This window comes from Vigna radiata, unplaced genomic scaffold (assembly GCF_000741045.1).
Source record: "Vigna radiata var. radiata cultivar VC1973A unplaced genomic scaffold, Vradiata_ver6 scaffold_247, whole genome shotgun sequence".
Taxonomy (NCBI): Eukaryota; Viridiplantae; Streptophyta; class Magnoliopsida; order Fabales; family Fabaceae; genus Vigna; species Vigna radiata.
The window spans coordinates 469,880-476,190 of record NW_014541804.1 but is presented as its reverse complement, the minus strand read 5'-3'; the positions used below and the strand labels follow the sequence as shown (position 1 = coordinate 476,190).

The 6,311-nt window shown below is 33.4% G+C and overlaps 1 pseudogene; it reads left to right on the top strand.

The window, feature by feature from the left end:
- The first annotated feature begins 512 nt into the window (after window positions 1–512).
- LOC106778239 lies at window positions 513–2,289 on the top strand (annotated as a pseudogene).
- The last annotated feature ends 4,022 nt before the right edge of the window (window positions 2,290–6,311 follow it).

Genomic DNA, 6,311 nt, shown 5'->3' with positions numbered 1-6,311 from the left:
AATATTTAATTTATATACATTGTGACAAAAGAATTTAACTATTTTATTATGATAAAAATATGTGATATATTTTTTCCATAAAAACTTTTACAGTTAGTAAGAAACAAATTGTGATGATAATTACATATTTATTAACATAAAGAGGACAACAATTAATAACAGTTTTCTTTTAGACAGTTTTATTGCCCGATTTTATCTTTTCTTGTTTTGATATTTTGGTAAATATTTTTTATTATCTTAAAAAGCTTGCACAGCAGTATGCATGTATTTTCATTGGTGATTTATGTATATATATATATATATATATATATATATATATATATATATATATATATATATATGAAAAAATTCTCTTTAATAATTTTTTTTTTCATAATTTTTTGACAACGCATACGTAACAGTTTATGATTGGTCCGTTTCAAATATTGTCAAAAAAATTATTATAAAGAGTTGTCAATATATATATATATATATATGTGTGTGTGTGTGTGTTTTTTTTTGTCATGGACATTGAAGCTTGAAAGAAATATTATGACCAAAATGGAGTCACTCCAAACCACTCTTTCTCCTCTCATAGTTGCACTTCTGGTTCTAATCCCGCCATTCCTCTACCTCTTCCTTGTGCTCCACCGCACCAGAACCAAAGAACCACCCACAATCCCCGGCGCATGGCCGATTATCGGCCACCTCCCCCTGCTAGCGTGGTCCCCCGCCACCCACTACCTCCTGGGCATGTTGGCGGACTGCCATGGCCCCATCTTCAGCATCAATATAGGCACAGTGAAAACCGTAGTCATCAGCAATTGGGAAATGGCGAAAGAGTGCTTCATCACAAACGACGTCGTTGTGTCCTACCGCCCCTACCTTGTGGCTTGCCAAAACATGACCTACAACCTCGCCATGCTAGGATTCGCACACTACGAACAATTTTGGCGTGACATGAGGAAGAACGTTGCGTTCATGTTCCTCGCAGACCACCGCATCGACGCGCTCTCACACGTGCGCATCTCCGAGGTGAGAACCTCGGCGAAAGAGCTTTACCACAAGTGGAAACGTGTGAAAATGGAGAAGGACTTTTTTATGGTGGACATGACGTAGTGGCTGAAGGAAGTTGCGTTCAACGTGGTATTGAGGATGGTTGCCGGGAAGAGGTAATTCGGAGAAAAAGCGGTGGTTGAGGAGGAAGAAGCATGAATATGTTTGGCGACGTTCACAGAATACATGCGGCTGTTTGGGGTTTTCACGATAGGGGACGCAGTGCCGTGGCTGAGGCGGTTCGATTTCGGAGGGCATGAGAAGGCCATGAAAGAGAATTTCAAGCAGCTGGATGCTGTGGTTGGGGAATGGTTGGAAGAACACAAAACGAAAAGGAAATTGAATGGCGAGAAAGGTGAGAAAGGGGGAGATTTCATGGAATCGATGTTGTCGGAGTTCGATGGAACCAACATTCATGGGTTTGATTCTGATACTATCATCAAAGCCACGACAATGGTGCGTTTCTATTGTGTTTCACTTTGTGAATGCCATGATCAATATATCTAATAGATTTTGCTATTGTGTTTCACTTTTTGAATGCCATGATCAATTTCTAATAGATTTTGTTTATATATAACTTGATTGATCACAAATTTTGAAGAATTGGTTCCCAATTTTTTTGCAGGCATTGATTTTGGGAGGAACAGACACAAGCTCCGCTAGTAACATCTGGACTCTGTCTTTGCTACTGAACAATCCTGGCGCATTGAAGAAAGTAATGGAAGAAATTGACTCTCACATTGGGAAACAGAGACTTGTGACTGAGTCAGATACGAACAAGTTGGTGTACCTTCATGCAGTTGTTAAGGAGTCACTGAGGCTATATCCACTCACTCCTCTTAATGCTCCTCGTGAATTCAGAGAAGATTGCAAGCTTGGAGAATACCATGTGAAGAAAGGAACTCGTCTGATCACAACTTGTGGAAGATCCAAACAGACCCTAAGATTTGGCCAGAGCCTTCGGAGTTCAAGCCTGAAAGGTTCCTCACCACACACAAAGATGTAGATGTAAAGGGAAAACACTTTGAGCTCATCTCTTTTAGAAGTGGTAGGAGGATATGCCCTGGAGTGACCTTTGGCCTTAAAACTTCTTATTTAACTTTGGCAAACTTTCTTCACTGCTTTCATGTCTCTAAATCCTCAACTGAACCTATAGATATGACTTCAGCTGTGGAATTGACCAATGTTAAGGTTACTCCTCTTCAACTTCTCATCAAACCTCGTTTGGCTCCTACTCTTTATGAAATCATGTAAGCATCACATCAAAATACATTTCATGCATCATCTATGCTTGTTCCAGTCTATGTTTCTAAGCTCGTTACAGATTTGAATCTTGTTCTTTGTAGATGAAATCTTTAAATTAGTTCGTATGGTTTGTTGGTAGGTTATGGAGAAATAAAGGAAGAAAAATTAATAAATTTTAAAACTGTAAGAGCATACAAAATATGTACTGTTTTGGAGTATTTTTATATATTAAGAAAAGATTGTGAAAAATGATTTTCATCTTTCTCTTATTTATTTGATTTTAATGTTTTTATTTTATATGGACTCATTGCAATACCATACAGGTATATACTTCATCCTTTGTATGTCATTCTTGAATTGTAAGGTGAATTCTCTATGCTGAATGTTTCTACATAGTAAGAACAACAAATACGCCTTCAAGAACGAATTCATTAATATATTTTATTTCTGTGTTAATATGTATATGTAACTATTAAAATAATTATTAGTAAAATGAAATGACTATAAAATTAAACGTGATACTAGTTAGAGAAAATTTGGAAAAAATAATTAAAAGTTTATTTGGTTTTAAAAATGTAAAAATGTGAGGTGAAACCAGATTTATGAAGAAATGAAATATTTAGATATAAAATTGGTTTAAAAGATAACAATCCCAGTTACAAAGTTATATTTGTCATTTTTCATTTATCTAACATATGAACACCCAATGGTACATTGAAAAGATAAAAAGTATATACCATTTATAGAATTATTTATCATGGTCTCAACGTGTAACATATGTGAATATCAGTTGTACATTTAATTTAAGAGATGATTGTTAATTTGTTATAATTATCTAAACTTCTGAATACTAATCGTACAATAAGTAAGAAGTTATTTTTCCATTAGCACCATTCCTAAGTTAACATTTAATTTCGTTAAAATAATTAATCAAAAAATATTTTGAAAATAAAAAACTACACGTATAAATAATAATAATAATAATAATAATAATAATAATAATAATAATATAAAAGCAGTAGTAGTTGGTTAAAAGTAATGTAAAAAGGGAAAATATATATTTTTTTATTATAATAATTAAATAGTAAAAGTATTTCTCTTAAAAATAGTTATTTGTAAAAATTTAGCTTTAGCTTATAATAAAATGAATTCAAAATAAAATAAAAGGATGCTAAGACAAAAGAAATATTTTTCTTGATCTATTTATTTAGTTTTTCTTTTTTTCTAAAGTTCTAGAGGACCTCCTAGGAATGTGTGCAAAACTTAGGAGAAAAATGAAGGGGAGGCACTCTGCTCCGAGGATATCATGGGTTCGTCTCAAGGCGGACCCAAAAGCTTTGTCTTGTAAGGTAAGTTGCAGCATGCTCTTTTCCTAATGGAGTTTTCTTCTTATTATTTTTTTCTTTCTTTCATGTTCTTTTTAGCAATTATAAAAGAGTTTATAATAAAATTATGGTATTAGCATAGTATAGAAATTTTTCTAATACAGTTTAAAAAGGAATTTTTATTGGGTTGTAGAATTGGTATAAAATTAAGAAATATAAAGAGTATTGACATTTTATATTTTTTTCAAAATTAATATAGAAAATATTACTTTCTATACCAATTAAAAGAAAAAATTGGTATAAAAGAATTCATCAAAATCATCTCAAAATTTTAAAATTCACCTTTTTTTTTTACTAAATCAACTTTATCATAGTTTAAACTTTTTTCCAATCTTAATTTCTTCGTCAAGAATCCAAAATTCACATAACCTAAACTCTTGAAATCTATTTGTGAGCGTTCACCCAATCAATTAGTCCTAATAAGTGTTCCTTTATGGCGACCTCTCATGAACAACCTTCATCACATATCCTAACAGCTTCTTCAATAACTCCTCGACCAATTTCCCTCCAAAGGGTATGGAAAACTCGTTCCAAAGTAACACTTCATCATTGTTTCACTCTCTTTGTCACCATTGCCTAATCTCTTCCTTCCATCAACCACAATGCTCAATTTGATACTAAACCATTTACTATTTGTATCTCTTGAAGCTCTAAGTCGAGAAACACTTTAGCTTCATGTGCATGACGGTGAGGGACTACATGTGGTGGAGCTGGTCCACTCTGATGTAGTATATGCGGTTGAGGAGAAGAATGGCGTAGGTGACAAGAGGGGGAGGAAACATGGGTGACAAGAAATGGTGGTGTAGGAGGAGAAGATTTAGTTCAAATCTAGTTCACATAAGAGAAATAAGTGAGAACGAGGAAGGGGAAAGAGGAGAATGAAGGTTAGGAATTTGAGAACCCTCTATTTACAAATAAAAATAAATAAAAACTATTTTCTATACCAATTATAATTAAAATCGATGTAGAAAGTTTTCTTATTTACTACAAAAATGTCATCGTGCTCACTTTCTATACCAGTTATAACTAAAACCTGAATAAGATCATATGTTGGTGCTTCCAAGAAGAAAACGAGAGAGAAGCATCACAAACCTCAACACAAATCTATGTGGGTGTTTCCAAAGCCAAAATAAGAAAAAAAAAACTACAAAAACTTTATTTTTCACTGGAGAAACAAGTTCTGCACAACACAAAAAGCAATAATAACATTTAAGGGTAAGTAACAATGATGAAAATAATCACATTCTGGATAATATAAGCTATGATTCAGATAAAAACATAAAATATACTAATATAGAATATGGTTTCTTAGAATAATCATAACCTAAAGTGTGATAGTATAACTTTAAGCTACGATTGCTTTAAAGAATCTTAGTCTATACCAATATATGGTACAATTTTATTTAAATTGTAATTTATATTTTGAAATATATCACTACTATCAACATATGCTATGTTTTCTCTATAATCATAGCTTTTTAGTGTAACTAATCTATAAATTTGCACTAGTGAAGAACATAGTGTTTAAATCACTTAATGTTGACCAATTAATTCTAGAATTTTTTTCTCATCAAGGCCTTTTGTGTGAAGCTTGTCCTTTGTCCTTTTTATTACACAAACAAGTGTGATTTAATGCTTGTCTAGTCTATCTTTTTCATCCAATTTATCTAATTCACCAATGTTTTCCATAATTTGTTATCTTTTTCGTTTTACATCTCCAAAAACTTTCATATTCCATATTTTTAGGTATTGTTTCGATCTTTTTAAGTTCTCTTTCAATATTATCATGTGTTTCATTAGATATTTTGTAGGACCAAGAGGCTAACTTTTTTACTCTTGAATCACGTGCTCCGCTCGCTCTTTTAGCCTGGATCGCTCGGTTTCAGTCTGATCGCTCGGTTGCCTCAGTCTGACCAATGGGGGCAAGTACCACTAGTGCAAAAACGCTGTTTAACGTCATCTCATAGACGTCTGTTAGAGGTTCACTGCCGTAATATGATGACCAGTGGCAAATCTGTAAATAACTGAAACTAGGAGACGTCGGCTACATGTGTAACCGATGTCTCAAACCATACAGATGTCTGTCACACTGCACATGTATGATAGCATCTACTGAGGGATGCTGGAAAATTTTTGAATCCATTGAAGGATTCTAGGAAGGCACACCTACTGATGGGTGATGGGAGGTATTGCACTTACTGACAAGTGCTAAACAGGTTTGGGTCAGGCTCGTGACGTTAAACAAGCGCTACTAGGAGGCAACCTAGATTTCTTCTTACACTTTTGCATTTTAAATTCCTAGAATAGGTTGAATTTTAATTTAGGTGTGTACTCTTGGCTTTACTACTTGTTCTGAAAATGTTTGACTAACTAATTTGCATGATGGATCTATTTGATGATTATTTGATGTGGAAGAGAATTGAGTAGTAATGCATGTTGATATCTAGGAAATACATGTGTAATGAATTTATGATTGTGGTCATGATGCTAGGAAAAATGTATGAATGAATTTTGTGTGAGAAAGCATGTGTGTGAGATTTTGAGCTTCAGAGTTTTTATTGTTGTATATATTGTTCACAGGAAAACATGGATGATATTGCCTTAATATTGATGATCAATTGAATTGCGTGTGAATGTCATATGATA